Below are 22,862 nucleotides of genomic sequence, written 5' to 3' on the forward strand. Positions count from 1 at the left end.
GGCCTGATCATAATGTTTCAATGTTGTAGAACCAGCATTTATCGTTGAATATGAAGGCTAATGACGGAATTTATCGTCATAGTCATTGTCATTTGGTCATAGTCATAGCAGCGCCAACTAATTGGTGCTGCTATGACTATGACCATAGTTAATCGTTGAATGTGAACGGTTCAAAGCATCTAGTTTGCAAATATAGTGATTGCTTATGCCATCTGAGGTTCCGTGATTGTAAGATTTCAAAGTAATTAAATGTTTTGTATGCTTCTATAGGGTGTCTTTTAAGGCTGTATCCAGGGGGGGGGGGGGGGTTGTTGCCGAGTTTGCACTCACCTCGAAATTTTTGTCCGACTCGCAAAAACTTAAGAAAAATACATATAAACAATTTTTTGACGTTTTCTGTGTAAAAGATCCCCCAAAATCCCCATCTCACCCCCCCCGCCACCCCGAACAAAATCCTGGATATGCCCTTGATGTCCACTGTTAAGTCTGACAAGTCGGTATCTAATCAGCAATATATTCGCTAAAAAAATTTCTGGTCGACTTCAATCTGTCTTTGAGAGAAATATAGAAACATGGCTTTGAAATAAAGGGGGTGCACATCCTCCTTTCTGGGGCTAACTTGAAAATCACAAATGGTATGCATCTCCTTAGAAAATATTGTATTTTTGGTATTTGCAAACAAAAGAAGTAATTTTTGCCTCCTTTTTTTTAAATGCTTCTGTAGAAAGTCATACGTGCTCTAGGGTAAAAAAGAAAATATTTAAACCTTAGGGTGAAAGTCAACCTGCTTCCTAAAACTTCTTCTTTTCAAAAAAATATCCACCTCTTTTTCATCTTACATTCCATGTATTTTAGGGAATACCAATGAATTTTCGAAGCTTCTCCTGTTAAAACGTTGAGAGGGGACGTGCGCTCCCTAAACAATGAGTAATTGGGAAGAAGTTCAACCTCGTTAAACTTGTTTTTGGCTAGGATTTATTAAGTCCTTGAATTTTTCAAGGAGATGACAATCCTCTCCCCTATGACAGGCCAGCATTGAAAGGACATTCTTGGCCAGTGCATTGCTACTGACATATTGACCTAGTCTGACACTCCCTTCATCCAGCTCCAATTTCCATGAGATCAACCACACACTCGAGCCTCCTCACTTACCCAAACAACTTTAACTCTCAATACTCCTTCCTCTTTAATAAATTTACTCCCGACTTGGACCCTGCAGCCTCAGCAAACATTGACTCCGATGAGTCTAAGATTGTGTCTCTCCATCTTCTAAACATTCTAAGTTATACTCGGGACTTCAGCTATAAGCCATTAATTTGCAAGGAATTTTTCCTTTATTACTACAAACCAACACAGCTGCTCAAGCTTTTCTTTTATCCCAATCTATTCAAGGCTTCACTCTGTATACTTCCCATGAAGGTTTGATTTCCTATATAACTTTCTTTGTGACCCCTTCCATCTCCATTCGGTTACGACCTGATTTTCGTTTGACCCCAGATACATGGCAAAAAACAAGCATAATCTTTGGAAGTCTCATTTTTCACCTGTAAAACGTGTCTGAGTCATCCGAACCTTTATTTTATTATAAACCTAGAAATTGGAATCAAACCACACTTTTATTACATCTTGGTGTTTGACATGCGGTCTGTAAAACCGGTACGTAAAAACCATCCTTGGGTATATCCTCTGATAAATCTCTAAGAAATCTTCATCTGTCTTTCGAAGCGCCCATGCTTCAGTACTATAATTGACCACTGTCATTAGCGCATCTTCCAATGTTCTCATTCTGCGTCTAAGATTTGTCTTCCTATTCTTCTAGACTTTTGTCAATTGTGTAGGAACACGTTGGGCCTTGGCTGTTATGGGAATGGACTCTGAAAACCGGGTCGAGACCCAGGTTTCAAAGGCGTATTGCCTCCTGTAGTGAAGGGAGTGTCGTTATCTAACTACCCTGCTATAGAACATATGTGTACTTAAACTCCCGAGACTCAGACGACAAATATGTTCTGTGGGTCAGGTCGAACCTCTCAAATTAAGTGCATCATTGCTTGTGCCATACAAAATCCATGGAATGGCTGAATAACCAACTACCTTGAAGCCTCCCTCGATTAAACCAGTAGAAAGTTCCCCGAATCATTCATCATTCTATTTGTGGATTTCAACGTCGATCATAAAATATTGCTTCACACTGAATCAAACAGTTCGTAGTAACGAACTGTAAGTAAGGAGCGACCCGGCTCAATGGTAACCGAAACTCTAGAAAACGGGTTATTGATACCAATAGATATATCAAAAGAATCAGATTTCAATGCTGATTTCAAAAATATAACTTTCATCAAAAAAAGTTTAGTGCTACCCATCAAAAGTTACGCGCCTGAGAAAATTTGGCTGATTTTCTAAAAAAGGAGGAAAGACCCCATAAAAGTTATAGAAACTTAATGAAAATCACACCATCATATTCAGCGTATCAGAGAACCCTACTGTAGAGGTTTCAAGCTCTTATCTACAAAAATGTGGAATTTTACATTTTTTGCCAGAAGAAAGATAACGGATGCGTGTTTATTTGTTTGTTTGTTTGTTTGTTTGTTTGTTTTTGTTTTTTTTTTTCCCAGGGGTGATCGTATCGACCCAGTGGTCCTAGAATATCGTGGGTGGGCTCATTGGTACGGAAATTAAAAGTTCTATTGCCCTTTTTAAGTGACCAAAAAAAATGGAGGGCAACTAGGCCCCCTCCCACGCTTATTTTTTTCCCAAAGTCACCCGATCAAAATTTTGAGATAGCCATTTTGTTCAGCATGGTCGAAAATATGATAAATATGTCTTTTAGGATGACTTAATCCCCCTAAGTTCCCTGAGGTTGGTATAAAATATTTGAATTTTACCCTATGTAAAATTATAGTTTTGGTTTTTTTGTATTTAACCTATTTTTTATGTTTTTTTTTTTTCTGGTGGTGGTGGGGAAGGGTGGCCCGGGGGTTATGTTGGAGGATCTGTTCATGAAGGAAGTTTTCATGGGGGAAGGGAAATTGCCATGAAGGGGGCGCCGGACTTGCCAGCATTATTTATTTTAAAATCGGAAGTATACAACCATTTTCAGTAATGATTTTTTCTGGAGGGGGGGGCTAGAGGAGGGGGTTACTCTGGAGAATATTTCCGTGGAGGATGTTTCTTTGGGGTAAGGGACAGTTCTATGAAGGGGGCGCCGGAGGTCCAAGCATTATTTAAGAAACGATCAGAAATTAAATAAAAAAAAACAAGTTTTTTCAACTGAAATGTAAGAAGGAATATTAGAACTTAAAACGAACAGAAATTATAACGTATGTGAGGGGGTTCTCACCCAAGTCAATACCTCGCTCTTTAAGCTACAGTTTTTTTTTAGAGCTTTCAAAAGAGCTATCTATTCTAATTAAAAGGCCTTTGTGATTAAGGGGTTTCTGAATCAAAATTTTTTTTAACTTTTAAAGTAAAGTGCTTGGTATTGACTAAGTGGAGAACCCATTCATATAAGTAATAACATATACGTAATAAAAAAAACAATAAAAAAACAAGCGATACTGCTCAATAGTAATCGAAACTTTTAAAAACGAAATTTTGATGTCAATAAATATATCAAAAGAATGTGTTTATAATGCTGATCCTAAATATATAAATTTTATTAAGTTTAGTATTACTCATCAAAGGCTACGAGCCTGAGAAAATTTACTCGAATTTTTAAAGAGGGTGGAAACATCCCCTACAAGTGAAAAAATTTTAATCAAAATCTCACCGTCAGATTCAGCGTATCAGAAAACCCTATTAGATAGGTTTCAAGCTCATATCTGCAAAAATCTGCAACTTTGTATTTGTTGCCAGAAGAAAAATATACGAATATAGAAGTTAGTTACGTAAGTTAATTTGTAAAGACATCCATTTAGCAAAAGAAAAGTAAAATTTTTATACAAATAAAAGCTGCATTAACTAAAAAACGATCAGAAATTAAATAAAAAAAACAAGTTTTTTAAACTGAAAGTAAGGAGCGACATTAAAACTTAAAACGAACAGAAATTATTCCGTATATGAAAGGGGCTGTCAGTATATACCATCTATTGAATTCAGCCACTTTACGTTCCTTCCGGTTTTTCTGGTAGGTAAACAGGTCATCACACTCGGTCATTACACCTTTGCCGATAGGAACGGGTATAACTTGATTGATTATTAGGATTTGAATAAAAGGAATAGTTTTCTTTACAATTCATATTAGTAAGAGAATTGAATTCAAAGAGAATAGTTTTTATTTGCAAGGATATTAGTGGAGAAAAAATGCGAATTTTTTGTGAAAAGGTATTAGCGTAAGGGTATTGCGATGCTTAAGAATGTCTCACGGGTAATTAAAGAATTGGGTGCTTACATCAGATACTTAATAGATTTGACGCGTACAAGTGACATTGCTAGAGTCAAATATATTTGGTGTTGGTGATATTATGACCCTCCAAGTCCCCTGGGGAAAGGGCTGCACAGTGTATCGGTATCGGACGTATTATGTTTGGGCGTTTTGGTATCGCAGGTATATATAAATATTTTTAGTAGCTCTTATAAAAGATATTACTCATATCTACGTTCTTCCTATAAATTAAAAAATCAGCAAGTTCAAAAAGGAACTAAAAACGGCAATTTTGGTGCAATGTCTCAAGTGGAAAAGCTGGGGCTAGTGGACTACCAGCACTTCCGGTTTTTCTGGTATGCGTAATTTCAAAGTTCAATGTCTTTTTTTTAGTGGTAAACCAGAAAACCGAAATGCTGGCAGGCGATAACTTGATTTACATATACACTGAACGATTTTAATTAGTGATTAATTGTATCAATGGAGAAAAAAAAGGATTAAACTGATTAACAGTTAAGGTAACCCCAAAGGTGCTGTTAACTGAGGTAATTTGTTATAAATTTGAAAAATACCTAACGACGAATCGGAAATGGTTGATTAACATTTGCAAAAAAGGGACTAATGGGATTTGCGAATCGGAGGAGATGGAGTGGTTATGCACTGTATTATACACAAGTGATGTTTTGGAGAGTATTGTCAATTTAAATAGGATCTAACGTTCCCCGAGGGGTTTAGTTAAATTGGGTTGAGTTGCACGAAGGTTCAGTAGTAAGAGAGTTCAGTAGTACAGGGGTTCAGTTGTACAGGGTTTCGGTTATACAGGGGTTCAGTTACATGGAGGGATTCAGTTGAACAAGGGGGGACTTTGGGCAGTGTGTGTCTCTTTGGGCTGTGTGTCTCTTTGAGCAGTTTGAATCTTTATGGTCTGTGTGTGCCTCTTTTGGCTGTTTGTGTCGTTTTGGGCTTTGCGTCTCTCTTTGGTCTGTATGTGTCTCTTTGAGCTGTTTGAGTCTTTTAGGTCTGTGTTTGTCTCTGAGTTGTGTTTCTCTTTGGCCTGTCTGTGTCTCTTTGAGCTGTTTGTGTCTCTTGAGACTGTGTGTGTCTCTTTGGGCTGTGTGTCTCTTTGAGCTGTTTGAGTCTTTTTGGTCTGTTTATGTGTCTCTTTGGGCTGTTTGAGTCTTTTTGGTCTCTGTTTGTGTCTCTTTGGGCTGTGTGTGTTTCTTTGGGCTTTGTGCGTCTCTTTGGGCTGTGTGTCTCGGTGGACTGTTTGACTCTTTTTGATCTGTTTGTGTCTCTTTGGGGCTGTTTGTGTTTCTTTGGGCTATGTGTGTCTCTTTGGGCTTCTGTCTCTTTGGGCTGTTTGTGTTTCTTTGGGCTATGTGTGTCTCTTTGGACTGTTTGAGTCATTTTGGTCTGTGTGTCTTTCTTTTGGCTGTTTGTGTCTCTTAGGAGTCGTATGTGCCTCTTTGGGCTATGTGTGTCGCTTTGGGGCGTTTGAATCTTTTGGTCTGTATGTGTCTGTATGGGCGTTTTTTGGTCTGTGTATGTTTCCTTTGGCTATTTGTGTCTCTTAGATGCAATGTGTGTCTCTTTTGAGGTATTTTTCTCTTTGTTGTATGTAGGGGTCTATATGGGCGTGTTGTTTCTCGTTTGGGGGGGGGTTTTTCTCGTTTGTGGTTTCGTTTATATTCGCAATGCTTGTCTTCATATTTATTCTGTGTGTGTCTCTTTGTGATCTGAGTGTCTCTTTAGGCTGTATGTCTCTTTGGGCAGTTTGAATCTTTATGGTCTGTGTGTGCCTCTTTTGGCTGTTTGTGTCTCTTTGGGCTTTGTGTCTCTTTGTTGGATGTGTGCGTCTCTTGTCTCTTTGGGCTGTGTGTCTCTTTGAGCTGTTTGAGTCTTTTTGGCCTGTTTGTGTGTCTCTTTGAGCTGTTTGAGTCCTTTTGATCTGTGTTTTGTCTCTTTGGGCTGTTTGTGTCTCTTTGGGCTGTGTGTGTTTCTTTGAGCTTTGCGTGTCTCTTCGAACTGTGTGTATGTCTCTTTAGCCTGTGTGTGTCTCTTTGGGCTGTGAGTATCTCTTTAGGCTGTATGTCTCTTTGGGCAGTTTGAATCTTTATGGTCTGTGTGAGACTCTTTTGGCTGTTTTTGTCTCTTAGGGAATTGTGTCTCTATGTTGGATGTGTGCGTCTCTTGTCTCTTTGGGCTGTGTGTCTCTTTGAGCTGTTTGAGTCTTTTTGGTCTGTTTGTGTGTCTCTTTGACCTGTTTGATTCTTTTTGATCTGTTTGTGTCTCTTTGGGGCTGTTTGAGTCTTTTTTGGGCTGTGTTTGTCTCTTTGGGCTTCTGTCTCTTTGGGCTGTTTGTGTTTCTTTGGGCTATGTGTGTCTCTTTGGGCTGTTTGAGTCATTTTGGTCTGTGTGTCTTTCTTTTGGATGTTTGTGTCTCTTAGGGGTCGTGTTTGCCTCTTTTGGCTATGTGTGTATCTTTGGGAATTTTGAATCTTTTGGTCTGTATGTGTCTGTATGGGCGTGGTTTTTTTTTTTGGTCTTTGTGCGTCTCTTTGGGCTGTGTATATCGTTGGAGTGTTTGAGTCTTTTTGATCTGTTTGTGTCTCTTTGAGCTGTTTGAGTCTTTTTTGGGCTGTGTTTGTCTATTTGGGCTTCTGTCTCTTTGGGCTGTTTGTGTTTCTTTGGGCTATGTGTGTCTCTTTGGGCTGTTTGAGTCTATTTGGTCTGTGTGTGTGTCTCTTTAGGCTGTATGTCTCTTTGGGCAGTTTGAATCTTTATGGTCTGTGTGTGAATCTTTTGGCTGTTTGTGTCGTTTTGGGCTTTGTGTCTCTCTGTTGGATGTGTGCTTATCTTTGGGCCGTGTACGTCTCTTTGAGCTGTATGTGTCTCTTTGAGCTGTGGGTGTCTCTTTGTGATGTGTGTGTCTCTTTAGGCTGTGTGTGTTTCGTTGGACTGTGTGTCTTTTTGGGGTGTCTGAGTCTTTTTGGTCTATGTTTGTCTCTTTGGGCTGTTTGTGTCTCTTTGAGCTGTGTATGTTTCTTTGGGCTTTGTGTGTCTCTTTGAGCTATGTGTCAATAAGTTTAAGCAATAAATATATTTAAGCTTAACCCGTCTTTATTCTTTAGAATAGTTCTATTGTAAGCAAGTAACAAACTCTTTCCTGAAGTCACCTCTTGGATACACAATGCAGAAACTTCATTTAAGAAACTATGAAAAAATTGTAAGTAAGTAACAAATTCTTTCTTGAGGTCACCTCTTGGATACACAATACAGAAATTTCATTAAATAAATTATGAAAAAATTGTAAGTAAATAGCAAATTCTTTCTTGAATTCACCAGATGGATAAACAAAAAGACATTTCGTTCAAGAAATTATGACAAAATTCTAAGTAAGTAACAAACTCTTTCTTGAAGTTACCTCATTGATACAAAATGCAGAAACTTCATTTAATAAACTATTAAAAAAATTGTAAGTAAGTAAGTAACAAATTATTTCTTGAAGTCACCTCTTGGATACACAATACAGAAATTTTCATTAAAGAAATTATGAAAAAATTGTAAGTAAGTAGCAAATTCTTTCTTGAATTCACCTACTGGATAAACAAAGAAAAATTCTCAGTAAGTAACAATTTATTTCTTGAAGTCAACTCTTGGATACACAATTTCATTCAAGAAATTATGAAAAAATTGTAACTAAATAGCAAATTCTTTCTTAAATTCACATGTTGGATTAACAAAAATACATTTCGTTCAAGAAATTATGACAAAATTCTAAGTAAGTAACAAACTCTTTATTGTTTTCACGAGTTAGATATACGATGTAGAAATTAAATTCAAGAAATTATGAAAAAAATTATAAGTAAGTAACAATTTTTTTCTTGAAGTGAACTCTTGGATACGCAATACAGACATTTCATTCAAGAAATTATGAAAATATTTGTAAGTAAGTAACAAACTCTTTATTGATTTCACCTCTTGGATATACAGTACAGATACTTCATTCAAGAAATTATGAAAAAATCGCAATTAAGTAACTTTTTTCTAATTATCACAAACTATTTTCACTTATCTACTTGATTTAGAAATTTCATTCAATAAATTATTAAAAAATTCTCAGTAAGTAACAATTTCTTTATTGAAGTCAACTCTTGGATACACAATTTCATTCAATAAATTATGAAAAAAAATTGTAGCTAAGTATCAAATTCTGTCTGGAACTCATGTGTTGGATTAACAAAAATATATTTCGTTCAATAAACTATGACAAAATTCTAAGTATGTAACAAACTCTTTATTGTTTACATGACTTAGCTGCACAATTTAGACATTAAATTCAATAAATTATGGAAAAATTCTCAGTAAGTAACAATTTCTTTCTTGAAGTCAACTCTTGGATAGGCAATACGGAAATTTCATTCAAGAAATTATGAAAATATTTGTAAGTAACAAACTCTTTATTAATTTCACCTCTTGGATTAGCTTGTCACAGTTACATATTATGCAAAATACAATTCTCTCGTTCAAATGTGAAACTTAGGTCCATTCTCTGGTTCAAATGTGGAAAAACCCGTGTGAATGAGTTGAAATAGAACTTTTTTTTCTCTTTATCACAAACAATTTTCACTTAGCTAAATGATGTAGAAATTTAATTCAAGAAATTATTAAAAAATTATCAGTAAGTAACAATTTCTTTCTTGAAGTCAACTCTTGGATACGCAATACGGAAATTTAATTCAAGAAATTATGAAAATATTTGTAAGTAAGTAACAAAACTCTTTATTGATTTCACCTCTTGGATATACAGTACAGACAATTCATTCAAGAAATTATGAAAAAATCGGAAGTAAGTAACTTTTTTTTTCTCTTTATCACAACCAATTTTCACTTATCTACACGATGTAGAAATTTAATTCAAGAAATTAATAAAACATTCTCAGTAAGTAACAATTTCTTTCTTGAAGTCAACTCTTGGATATGCAATACGGAAATTTCATTCAAGAAATTATGAAAAAATTGTAAGTAAGTAGCAAATTCTTTTAACAAAATCTAAGTGTTAGAGAGATTGGTTGTGGTGGATCTTGTCACAGCTACATTTTTTGATTTTTCAAAGTTCATTTTGAATTTTTATCATTGAAATGCACGAGTTGTAATATGTCAGTAGTGTTTGGCTGTGGTTTACCTTGTCAAAGTTACATTTTATTGATTTTTCAAAGTTCATTTTGAGTTTCTTTCGTTGAAATGCAAGAGTTGGAATATTTCAGTAGTGTTTGGTTGTGGTTTACCTTGTCACAGTTACATTTTCTTGATTTTTCAAAGTTCATTTTGAATTTTTTTCGTTGAAGTGCAAGAGTTGGAATATTTCAGTAGTGTTTGGTTGTGGTTTACCTTGTCACAGCTACATTTTCTTGATTTTTCAAAGTTCATTTCGAATTTATTTCTTTGAAATTCAATAGTTGGAATATTTCAGTAGTGTTTGCTTGTGGTTTAACTTTTCAAAGTTAAAATTTATTTATTTTTCAAAGTTCATATTGAATATATTTAGTTGAAATGAAAGATTTGGAATATTTCAGTAGTGTTTGTTTGTGGTTTACCATGTCAAAGTACATTTTCTTGATTTTTCAAAGTTCATTTTGAATTTTTTTCGTTGAAATGCAAGAGTTGGAATATTTCAGTAGTGTTTGGTTGTGGTTTACCTTGTCACAGTTACATTATCTTGATTTTTCAAAGTTCATTATGAATATATTTCGTTGAAATGAAAGAGTTGGAATATTTCAGTAGTGTGTGGTTGTGGTTTAACTTGTCACAGTTATATTTTCTTGATTTTTCAAAGTTCATTTTGAATTTCTTTCCTTGAAATGCAAGAGTTGGAATATTTCAGTAGTGTTTGCTTGTGGTTTACCCTGTCACAGTTACATTTTATTGATTTTTCAAAGTTCATTTTTAATCATTCAAGAAACGTGATTAAACACGTTTTTAAACTACATGCTATTTGCATGCCTTTCCTTGACACCTTTCCAAACGAGCGGGGAGTCCCCGCTGGTTCCTACACATTGCAAAAAAGTGAGCAGTACGAAAAATCCACATTTTCAACTAAAATAATTTCAAAGTACCAAGAAATTTAATTCAAGAAATTATGAAAAAAAAAATTTAGACGGGGTTACGTGATTTTTCTGCCTAAAAAAATTCATAATACTGTTTTTGTTTAGTTAATATTCTTAATGGCTTGTTAGCTCAGTTGGTTAGAGCGTCGTGCTAATAACGCGAAGGTCGAGGGTTCGATCCCCTCACTATTCTTAATGGCTTGTTAGCTCAGTTGGTTAGAGCGTCGTGCTAATAACGCGAAGGTCGAGGGTTCGATCCCCTCACGAGCCATAGTTTTGACATTCGTATGGTAACTCCATAAGTTATTCTAGGGATATATTTTATATCGAGTTAACAAATTTTTATAGTAATCAATACACACAAAGACACGACACACAAACATAATCATAGTGAGAGAGATATCCAAAAAGTTGGGTTGATCTAGGTTCACTTAGAGTGGCGCGCCACTCTAAGTGACCCTAGATCAACCCAACTTTTGGATATCTCTCTCACTATGATTCTGTTTGTGTGTCGTGTCTGTGTGTGTATTGATTCCTATAAAAATTTGTTAACTCGATATAAAATATATCCCTAGAATAACTTATGGAGTTACCATACGAATGTCAAAATTATGGCTCGTGAGGGGATCGAACCCTCGACCTTCGCGTTATTAGCACGACGCTCTAACCAACTGAGCTAACAAGCCATTAAGAATAGTGAGGGGATCGAACCCTCGACCTTCTCGTTATTAGCACGCCGCTCTAGCCAAATGAGCTAACAAGTCATTAAGAATATTAACTAAACAAAAACAGTATTATGAATTTTTGTAGGCAGAAAAATCACCTAACCCCGTCTAAATTTTTTTATTCATAATTTATTTAATTAAATTTATTTGTAATTTGAAATTATTTTAGTTGAAATTTTGGATTATTCGTACTGCTCAATTTTTTGCAAGGTTTAGGAACCAGCGGGGACTCCCCGCTCATGTGGACAGGTGTCAAGGAAAAGCATGCAAATAGCATGTAGTTTAAAAACGTGTTTAATCACGTTTCTTGAATGATTCAAAATGAACTTTGAAAAATCAAGAAAATGTAACTGTGACAGGGTAAACCACAAGCAAACACTACTGAAATATTCCAACTCTTGCATTTCAATGAAAGAAATTCAAAATTAACTTTTAAAAATCAAGTAAATGTAACTGTGACAATGTAAACCACAACCAAACACTACTGAAATATTCCAACTCTTTCATTTCAACGAAAGAAATTCAAAATGAACTTTGAAAAATCAAGAAAATGTAGATGTGACCAGGTAAACCACAACAAAACACTACTGAAATATTCAAAATCTTGCATTTCAACGAAAAAAATTCAAAATGAACTTTGAAAAATAAAGAAAATGTAACCGTGACAATGTAAACCACGAGCAAACACTACTGAAATATTCCAACTCTTGCTTTTCAACGAAAAAAACTCAAAATGAACTTTTAACAATCAAAAAAATGTAACTGTGACAAGGTAAACCACAACCAAACACTACTGAAATATTCCAACTCTTGCATTTCAACGAAAAAAATTCAAAATGAACTTTGAAAAATCAAGAAAATGTAACTGTCACAAGGTAAACCACAACCAATCACTCTAACACTTAGATTTTGTTAAAAGAATTTGCTACTTACTTAGAATTTTGTCATAATTTCCTGAACGAAATTTCCGTATTGCATATGCAAGTGTTGACTTCCAGAAAGAAATTGTTACTTACTGAGAATTTTTCAATAATTTATTTAATTAAAATTCTACATCATTTAGCTAAGTGAAAATTGTTTGTGATAAAGACAAAAAAAAGTTACTTACTTGCGATTTTTTCATAACTTCTTGAATGAAGTATCTGTACTGTTTATTCAAGAGGTGAAATCAATAAAGAGTTTGCTTCTTACTTACAAATATTTTCATAATTCCTTGAGTGAAATTTCCGTATTGTGTATCCACAAGATGACTTCAAGAAAGAAATTGTTAATTACTGAGTCTTTTATCATTATTTCTTGAATTTAATTTATACATCGTGTATTTAAGTATGACGTTGTGTAGCCAATAGTTGACTTCAAGAAAGAAATTGTTACTTACTGAGAATTTGTTAAAAATTTCTTGAGTTAAATTTCTACATCAATTAGCTTAATAAAAATTTTTTGTGATAAAGAGAAAAAAAAAAGTTACTTACTTGCAATTTTTTCTTAGTTTCTTGAATGAAATATCTGTCCTGTATATCCAAGAGGTGAAATCAATAAAGAGTTTGTTACTTACTTACAAATATTTTCATAATTTCTTGAATGAAATTTCCGTATTGCGTATCCAAGATTTGACTTCAAGAAAGAAATTGTTACTTACTGAGAATTTTTTAATAATTTCTTGAAATAAATTTCTACATCATTTAGCTAAGTGAAAATTTTTTGTGATAAAGAGAAAAAAAAGTTCTATTTCAACTCATTCACACGGGTTTTTCCACATTTGAACCAGAGAATGGACCTAAGTTTCACATTTGAACGAGAGAATTGTATTTTGCATAATATGTAACTGTGACAAGCTAATCCAAGAGGTGAAATCAATAAAGAGTTTGTTACTTACTTACAAATATTTTCATAATTTCTTGAATGAAATTTACGTATTGCCTATCCAATAGTTGACTTCAAGAAAGAAATTGTTACTTACTGAGAATTTTTTAATAATTTCTTGAATTAAATTTCTACATCATTTAGCTATGTGAAAATTGTTTGTGATAAAGAGAAAAAAGTTACTTACTTGCGATTTTTTCATAATTTCTTGAATTAAATTTCTACATCGTGTATCTAAGTCATGTAAACAATAAAGAGTTTGTTACTTACTTAGAATTTTGTCATAATTTCTTGAACGAAATGTATTTTTGTTAATCCAACATGTGAGTTCAAGAAAGAAATTGCTACTTAGCTACAACTTTTTCATAATTTCTTGAATGAAAGTGTGCATCCAAGAGTTGATTTCAAGAAACAAATTGTTACTTACTGAGAATTTTTTAATAATTTATTTAATTTAATATCTACATAATTTTGCTAAGTGAAAATTGTTTGTGATAATTAGAAAAAAAGTTAATTACTTTCGATTTGTTCAAAATTTCTTGAATGAAGTATCTGTACTGTATATCCAAGAGGTGAAATCAATAAAGAGTTTGTTACTTACTTACAAATATTTTCATAATTTCTTGAATGAAATTTCCGTATTGCGTATCCAAGAGTTGACTTCAAGAAAGAAATTGTTACTTACTGATAATTTTTTTCATAATTTCTTGAATTAAATTTCTACATCGTGTACCTAACTCGTGTAAACATTATTGAGTTTGTTAATTACTTAGAATTCTGTCTTAATATCTTGAACGAGATGTATTTTGCTAATCGAACACGTTAATTCAAAAGAGAAATTACTACTTAATTACAATTTTTTCGTAATTTCGTCAATTAAATTGTGTATCCAAGAGCTGACTTCAAGAAAGAAATTGTTACTTACTGAGAATTTTTCTTTGTTTATCCAGTAGGTGAATTCAAGAAAGAATTTGCTACTTACTTACAATTTTTTCATAATTTCTTTAATGAAAATTTCTGTATTGTGTATCCAAGAGGTGACTTCAAGAAAGAATTTGTTACTTACTTACTTCCAATTTTTTTCAAAGTTTCTTAAATGAAGTTTCTGCATTGTGTATCCATGAGGTAACTTCAAGAAAGAGTTTGTTACTTACTTAGAATTTCGTCATAATTTCTTGAACGAAATGTCTTTTTGTTTATCCATCTGGTGAATTCAAGAAAGAATTTGCTATTTACTTACAATTTTTTCATAATTTATTTAATGAAATTTCTGTATTGTGTATCCAAGAGGTGACCTCAAGAAAGAATTTGTTACTTACTTACAATTTTTTAATGGTTTCTTAAATGAATTTTATGCATTGTGTATCAAAGAGTTGACTTCAGGAAAGAGTTTGATACTTGCTTACAATAGAACTATTCTAAAGAATAAAGACGGGTTAAGCTTAAAGATATTTATTGCTTAAACGTATTGACACATAGCTCAAAGAGACACACAAAGCCCAAAGAAACATACATAGCTCAAAGAGACACAAACAGCCCAAAGAGACAAACATAGACCAAAAAGACTCAGACACCCCAAAAAAGACACACAGTCCAACGAGACACACACAGCCTAAAGAGACACACACATCACAAAGAGATACCCACAGCTCAAAGAGACACAAACAGCTCAAAGAGACGTACACGGCCCAAAGAGAAGCACACATCCAACAGAGAGACACAAAGCCCAAAACGACACAAACAGCCAAAAGAGGCACACATAGACCATAAAGATTCAAATTGCCCAAAGAGACATACAGCCTAAAGAGACACACACAGACCTAGAAGACTCAAACAGCCCAAAGAGACACACACAGCCAAAAGACACACAAACATCCCAAAGAGACACAATCAACAATAGAAAAAAACAGCCCAAAAAAGAATAAACCAGCTAAATGATGAAAAAATATATAAAAAAGACTAAAACGCTCCAAATAGAAACACAGCCCAAAGAGACGCACACAGCCACCAGAAACACACAGATCAAAAAAAAAACCGCGCCAAAAAAGAACCAAAAAGACACAAATAGAAAAAATCCCCAAATAGACACAAATACCCCAAAGAGGCATAAACCACCCCAAAGAGACACAAACAGCCTAAAGAAATACACACAGACCAAAATGACTCAAACAGCCCAAAGAGATACACATAGCCCAAAGAAACACAAACAGCCCAAAGAGACAGAAGCCCAAAGAGACAAACACAGCCCAAAAAAGACTCAAACAGCCCCAAAGAGACACAAACAGATCAAAAAGAATCAAACAGGTCAAAGAGACACACAAACAGACCAAAAAGACTCAAACAGCTCAAAGAGACACACAGCCCAAAGAGACAAGAGACGCACACATCCAACAGAGAGACACAAATCCCGAAGAGACACAAACAGCCAAAATAGGCACACACAGACCATAAAGATTCAAACTGCCCAAAGAGACATACAGCCTAAAGAGATACTCACAGCCCAAAGAGACACACACAGGCTAAAGAGACATACATACAGTTCGAAGAGACACGCAAAGCCCAAAGAAACACACACAGCCCAAAGAGACACAAACAGCCCAAAGAGACAAAACACAGATCAAAAGGGATCAAACAGCTCAAAGAGACACACAAACAGACCAAAAAGACTCAAACAGCTCAAAGAGACACACAGCCCAAAGAGACAGGAGACGCACACATCCAACAGAGAGACACAAAGCCCGAAGAGACACAAACAGCCAAAATAGGCACACACATACCATAAAGATTCAAACTGCCCAAAGAGACATACAGCCTAAAGAGACACACACATCCCAAAGAGACACACACAGGCTAAAGAGACATACACACAGTTCGAAGAGACACGCAAAGCCAAAAGAGACACACACACCGCCCAAAGACAAAAAAAACGACCATACAGACACATACATACCAAAAAGATTCAAATCCCTCCAAAGAGACACACATTGCCTCTAAGAGAAACAAATAGCCTAAGGAAACATACACACACCAAAAAACTCCCATACAGACAAATACAGACAAAAATATTAAAACGCTCCAAATCGACACACATAGCACAAAGAGGCACATACGACTCCTAAGAGACACAAACAGCCAAAAGAAAGACACAAAGACCAAAATGACTCAAACAGTCCAAAGAGACACACATAGCCCAAAGAAACACAAACAGCCCAAAGAGACAGAAGCCCACAGAGACAAACACAGCCCAAAAAAAGACTCAAACAGCCCCAAAGAGACACAAACAGATCAAAAAGAGTCAAACAGTCCACCGAGACACACAGCCCAAAGAGACGCACAAAGCCCAAAGAAACACACACAGCCCAAAGAGACACAAACAGAGACCAAAAAGACTCAAACAGCCCAAAGAGACACACAAACAGACCAAAAAGACTCAAACAGCTCAAAGAGACACACAGCCCAAAGAGACACACACAGTCTCAAGAGACACAAACAGCTCAAAGAGACACAGACAGGCCAAATAGAAACACAACTCAGAGACAAACACAGACCTAAAAGACTCAAACAGCTCAAAGAGACACATACAGACCAAAGAGAGACGCAAAGCCCAAAACGACACAAACAGCCAAAAGAGTCACACACAGACCATAAAGATTCAAACTGCCCAAAGAGACACACAGCCTAAAGAGACACACACTGCCCAAAGCCCCCCCTTGTTCAACTGAATCCCTCCATGTAACTGAACCCCTGTATAACTGAAACCCTGTACAACTGAACCCCCGTGCTACTGAACTCTCGTACTACTGAACCTTCGTGCAACTCAACCCACTTTAACTAAACCCCTCGGGGACTGTTAGATCCTATTTAAATTGACAATATTCTCCAAAATATCACTTGTGTATTATACAGTGCATAACCCCTCCATCTCCTCCGATTCGCAAATCCCATTAGTCCCTTTTTTGCAAATGTTAATCAACCATTTCCGATTCGTCGTTAGGTATTTTTCAAATTTATAACAAATTACCTCAGTTAACAGCTCCTTTGGGGTTACCTTAACTGTTAATCAGTTTAATCCTTTTGTTTTCTCCACTGATACAATCAATCACTAATTAATATCGTTCATTGTCTAAGTAAATTAAGTTATCTCCTGCCCTCATTTCGGTTTTTGGTTTACCACTAAAAAAAAAGACATTGAACTTTGAAATTACGCATACCAGAAAAACCGGAAGTGCTGGTAGTCCACTAGCCCCAGCTTTTCCACTTGAGACATTGCACCAAAAGTGCCGTTTTTAGTGCCGTTTTGAAGTTGCTGATGGTTGAATTTATAGGAAGAACGTAGATATGAGTAATATCTTTTATACGAGCTACTAAAAATCTGTATAGATACCTGCGATACCAATACGCCCAAAAATAATACGTCCGATACCGATACACTGTGCAGCCCTTTCCCCAGGGGGCTTGGAGGGTCATAATATCACCAACACCAAATATATTTGACTCTAGCAATGTCACTTGTACGCGTCAAATCTATTAAGTATCTGATGTAAGCACCCCATTCTTTAATTACCCGTGAGACATTCTTAAGCATCGCAATACCCTTACGCTAATACCTTTTCGCAAAAAATTCGCATTTTTTCTCCACTAATATCCTTGCAAATAAAAACTATTCTCTTTGAATTCAAGTCTCTTACTAATATGAAGTGTAAAGAAAACCAGTCCTTTTATTCAAATCCTACTAATCACTCAAGTTATACTCGTTCCTATCGGCAAAGGTGTAATGACCGAGTGTGATGACCTGTTTTACCTACTAGAAGAACCGGAAGGAACATAAAGTCGCTGAATTCATAAGATGGTATATACTGCTGTCCCCTCCTCAATGACTTGTTCTTTACGCTAAAGTTTGAGTCTGTCTCACAACTTTATTTTTTAAAACAATAAAAACTTTAGCGTAAAGAGCGAGGCGTTGAGGAGGGGACAGCCCCTTTCATATGCGGAATAATTTCTGTTCGTTTTAAGTTTTAATGTCGCTCCTTACTTTCAGTTTAAAAAACTTGTTTTTTTTATTTTACTGATCAGGAGGGACCTGAATTGTGGACTTGCACAGCTTGTTGATTTCGAGACCTACATGGAGCCTAGTGGATCACCCCGTCTTGATGAGTGCCTTACAGACAATCTTGGCTTTTTTGAGCTGAATGCTCTTTTTTTTGCGAGTGACCACATGGCTGTTATAGCCAGATGTAACTTTCGCATCCCAACACCGATTAAGCATGAGCAGGTTATTCGGAAATAAAAAAAGAGATTAGGACGGTTTCAGAGTACGATTACTACCCAAAATCGGAAAGTCTTTCTCAAGGAAGGTCCTTACAAGGTTGTGCAGCAAATCAACTGATAGTATCAAATTCTAACGAAAATCATATACCATCTAATAAGAAAGTATATCAAACAGTTCGTGGTAACGATCTGTAAGTAAGGAGCGACTCGGTTCAATAGTAACCGAAACTCTAAAAAAACAGAATTTTCATATCAATAAATATATAAAAAGCATCAGCTTATTATGCTGACTCCAAATGTATAACAATCATCAAGCGTAGTCATACCCATCAAAAGTTATGAGCCTGAGAAAATTTGCCTTATTTTTGAAATAGGAGGGAGGGGGCATCTAAAATTCAGGGAATATATATGAAAATTATATCATCAGATTCAGCGTACTGAAGAACCTTACTGTATAAGTTTCAAGCTCCTATATACAAAAATGCGGATTTTTGCTATTTTTGTCAGAAGACAACTCACGGATGCGTATTTATTTGTTTTGTTGTTTTTTGTTTATTTTTCCAGGCGTTATCCTATTGAAATAACGATCCTAGAAGATCGGGAGAGGGTCTTTTCGAACGGAAATTAAAAGTTCTAATGCCCTTTTTAAGTGACCAAAAAGATTGGAGGGCAACTAGCCCCCTATTACGCCCATTTATTTCCCGAAGTCATCTGATCAAAAGTTTGAGATAGCCATTTTGTTCAGTATAGTTGAAAGATCAAGCAACTATGTCCTTAGGGGTAAAATGACCCCCCAGAGTCTGTGGAGAAAAGGCCTGTAAGTTATAAAATTTGACCATTGTTTACGTATAGTATTTTTTATTGGGAAGTACACTGATATTTTTTTTGTGGGGGGGGGGGGATTTTGGGATTGGTGTGTAGTTCCATAGGAAGAATCTTCTTTGGGGAGGAAAATTTCCGGGGGATAGGGGTGAATTTTCCAGGGAAAATTTTACACTGGGGGGATTTTGCCAGAATGTCTATTGGAAATTCTTTTTAATTGTCTTAGATTCTCTTTGCCAACTCAATTTTGCGTGTGAAGATGTTCCAGAGGAAATATCTGGGGGCTATTTTCCGCGTGTTTTGATTTCCGGAAATAAGTTTCCACGCAAGGGGGCATTTCAGGTGTGAATAAGAAACCGATATTTTTCAAACGAAAGTATGCTAAGGATAATTTCCCAGGCTGAATCGTCCGCAAGTTAATTTAACGGGAAGAGGGATTTTCAGCGACGATCGAACTGTCTGTTGGGAAATTGACGGGGGGAGGAGGTGTGCTGTACGTTGGATGAAATTTCTTTTTGAGAAGTTTCCAGTGAGGGGGGGGGGAATTTCGTGGAGGGTGAGTCCGATTTACCAGCATTATTTGAAAGCTGAACAGAAATTAAATTTAAAAAAAAGTTTTTTTTAACTGGAAGTAAGGAGCAACATCAAAGCTCAAACCGAGTAGCAATTATTCCGTATATGAAGGGTTGCCCCCTCCTCGATACCTTGCTCTTTAGGCTAAAGTTTGACTGTTCGTCTCAATTTTTTAAGAACGGCTACTGAAACACAGGAGCCGTTTAATTAGATTAGGAATCTTATTTTAAAGGGCTATTAAAGCGCTAATAGCTTTAGTGTAAAGAGCAATATATTGAGAAGGGGGCAACACTTTATATAGGGAATAATTTCTTGTAATTAATAAAAGAAATTTGTATTAATTTGTTTGTTTTGAGTTTTTATGCTGCTCCTTACTTTCAGTTAAAAAAGATTTTTTTTTTCTATTTAATTAAGCAAAGACACAACCTGGTTTGACATCACTTTTAAGAAGGTTATTGGAGAAAAGCAGAAAGAACACAAAAGCGGGCTTTTTCTTAGTGGAGACGATCGAGTGGGATTCGGGAATGTGGGTAATGACGGTTTTCGTTTGCTTTGCCAATTCTGACTACAATATAAGAAGAGTTTTACTATCAAACTTCAAAATGCCTCGACAAAAGAATGCGTGGGAGTTGTTAAAGAGACGACTCCGTTGATAGGGAAGTTTTTCCATTTCCTCCCGTCAGACAGACGGAATGATGACCTGTGATTCTCAGGCAAAGACTGAAGCTCTTGCTGAAACCTTTGCCGAGTTTCCTAGTCTACATGACAACGGTTGAGAAGTCCCTGACTTGTTCAGTGCATAGATATCGCCCTTGACTGCTTTACTCATTCAGCTCCGAAAGTCTAGCAGGCGCTATAAAGCCCTAACGTAACCAATTCATCTGGTCCAGATGGCATACCAAACGCTGTCCTTAAGCACAGTGGTTCCGAACTAGCCGGCTTTTGTCATTATTCTTCCAGCTGTGCTTTCACTTTAGATCCTACCCAGAGGCCTGGAAGGCTGCCTACGACATCCCTGTTCCCAGACTAAATAACGAACCCAGCACATACTGGTTCATACCTCCTTTGTTGCATTGGTAAGGCCTATAGTGCATTTCTAATAAAAACTCTTTACACATACCTGAAGTCAAATAATCATATAAGCCATAAGAAGTAGGGTTTTTGCCGGAAACGCTTGACTGCCATTATGTCCAGCATAAGGAGTGGATTGAACTTATGACCAAAGGTCATGTTACAAGGCCGCCAGATTTCCTAGTGAAAAAGCTTTTGATAAAGTCTGGCATAACCGCCTGTTGAAAAAATTGAAGCACATTTAAGAATTCCGTGGGTGTCTACTTGAGGTTCTTTGAAGTTTTCTAAGAATCGTAATCTCTGTGTAGTCCTCCTAAGGTTTACTTCCAGCTAGTATATAGTATAAACTAGGGCTCCTCAAGATATGACCTGGAAGTCACCCTATGGAATCACCACCCTTTGGAAATCACCCAGATCATTACCGAGGTAAGCCTTTTTGTGCTCTTATGATTGACTGGTGTATATAAACGTCACTGTGACGATTTTATTAACCCTCTACACCATTTTACTTACGACACGATGGTCCTTGCAATTGCGTATAAGCATGATGACTGCACAAGCTTCTGCTAATGCTACTACTAAAAACTCAATGCAGCACCAAGCCGCCTGAGCCCACAACTACGTACGCTCCTCTTCCACCCCGATCTCTTTAAAGCATCCCTCTTTACATCCTCCCAGGAAGTTCCATTTCCGACGATCTGTCATCTTTTATCCGCAGAACGTGCCCTAGCCATTTCTACCTTTCTCTCATTATAGCTCTAGAAAGCGGGATTGAATCATATTCTTCGTGCAGCTTACTATTTGAAATATGGTCAGTCAGACGGGTACCCAAAACAATCCGTTTACTATTTCTCTGGAAAACATATAAAAAATCCTCCTCCATTTTTTGGAGCGCCCAAGCTTTAGAACCGTACTTAAGCGCTGTCATCACTGTAGCTTCTAATATTCTAATCTTGGTTCGCCGGCTTATCATCCTATTCCTACGAAAAATATCAACTTTTAAAAAACACTCTGAATCTTAGCTATTCAACTTTTAACATCTTCACCGCACCCACCGTCTTTACTAATAATGCTACCAAGGCAAGTGAAGCTGTCCCCTAGATCGATCTTCTCCTTACCCAGCATCACTTCTTCATCTTCACTTATTCCTAACCTTAGCGACATTTTCAAACCTTATCTTGCACCCCAAACTCTCAAAACGTTCATTTTAGCTTCTTTACCATACAAGGATATGACCTTCGCTAAAGCTGTTCTATCGGCTGAATCAAACGCTTGCTCATAATCTATAAAACTGAGGACCAAAGGTGTTTGATAACCCAGACACTTCTCACTTATTATTCTAAGAGTGAAAATTTGATTGATGCAACCTCTCCCCTTCCTAAAACCACACTGTTTCTCTTTTAAGACTTTATCTACAAGTTTAAAAAGTATCATCATGCTAAGTAATTTGCTTTCTACAGAACCAGGCCAATGCCTCTATAATTACCACGCTCACTCGTATCACCTTTTTTATAAAGGGGTTTAATTAAAGTTTTCCTAAAATCACGAGGCACTTCCCCCTTTTCAAAATCATATTCAAAGTAATGTGTCTCTAGCTTCACAACCACCATCTTTAAAAAACTCACTTACCATACTATCAGCACCTAGACTTGTTCCTGAAAACATGCCTGTTCTTTGAAAGAAAGCTCAGCAGGCGCTATTCCAGGGACAACAAATCAGCAAATGGTTGATGAGTGGCATTTTAGGCCTAAAATTTTTAGCGGGCTGGCGCCTTCATAATTATCTTCAACTAAAAATTAAATTAAAAAGAGCGGAAATCTCAATTTTACCTGATTGCCTGTTCTTTGTGAAATTTTAAGCGAGTACTAAGAGCGAAACATTTTAAACTCGCAAGATTTTTTACAAGTGAAATTCATGGGTCTCTGTGCTTTGGCTGTGATTTGACAGTTCCGGACCCCTGACTCCCAGCTATTATTGGCATAAGAAACTAAAGATCTAAAAATGCAATGCTTAGTCAAATACGCCAATTATCTGCATCAAATTGCTTATCTTTTTTCTCTTATCAGTAAGAAT

At 36.1% G+C, this 22,862-nt stretch overlaps 2 non-coding genes across 2 annotated transcripts; one reads left to right on the forward strand and one right to left on the reverse strand.

Moving 5' to 3' along the window:
* The first annotated feature begins 10,664 nt into the window (after positions 1–10,664).
* On the forward strand, positions 10,665–10,738 carry TRNAI-AAU (transfer RNA isoleucine (anticodon AAU)). Its single transcript has one exon. It is a non-coding gene; the product is annotated as a tRNA-Ile (tRNA).
* A 341-nt stretch (positions 10,739–11,079) lies between these two features.
* TRNAI-AAU (transfer RNA isoleucine (anticodon AAU)) lies at positions 11,080–11,153 on the reverse strand. The gene has a single exon. It is a non-coding gene; the product is annotated as a tRNA-Ile (tRNA).
* Positions 11,154–22,862: the final 11,709 nt, after the last annotated feature.

This window comes from Artemia sp. Qi Xiang Cuo, chromosome 12 (assembly GCF_049724085.1).
Source record: "Artemia sp. Qi Xiang Cuo chromosome 12, ASM4972408v1, whole genome shotgun sequence".
Lineage (NCBI taxonomy): Eukaryota > Metazoa > Arthropoda > Branchiopoda > Anostraca > Artemiidae > Artemia > Artemia sp. Qi Xiang Cuo.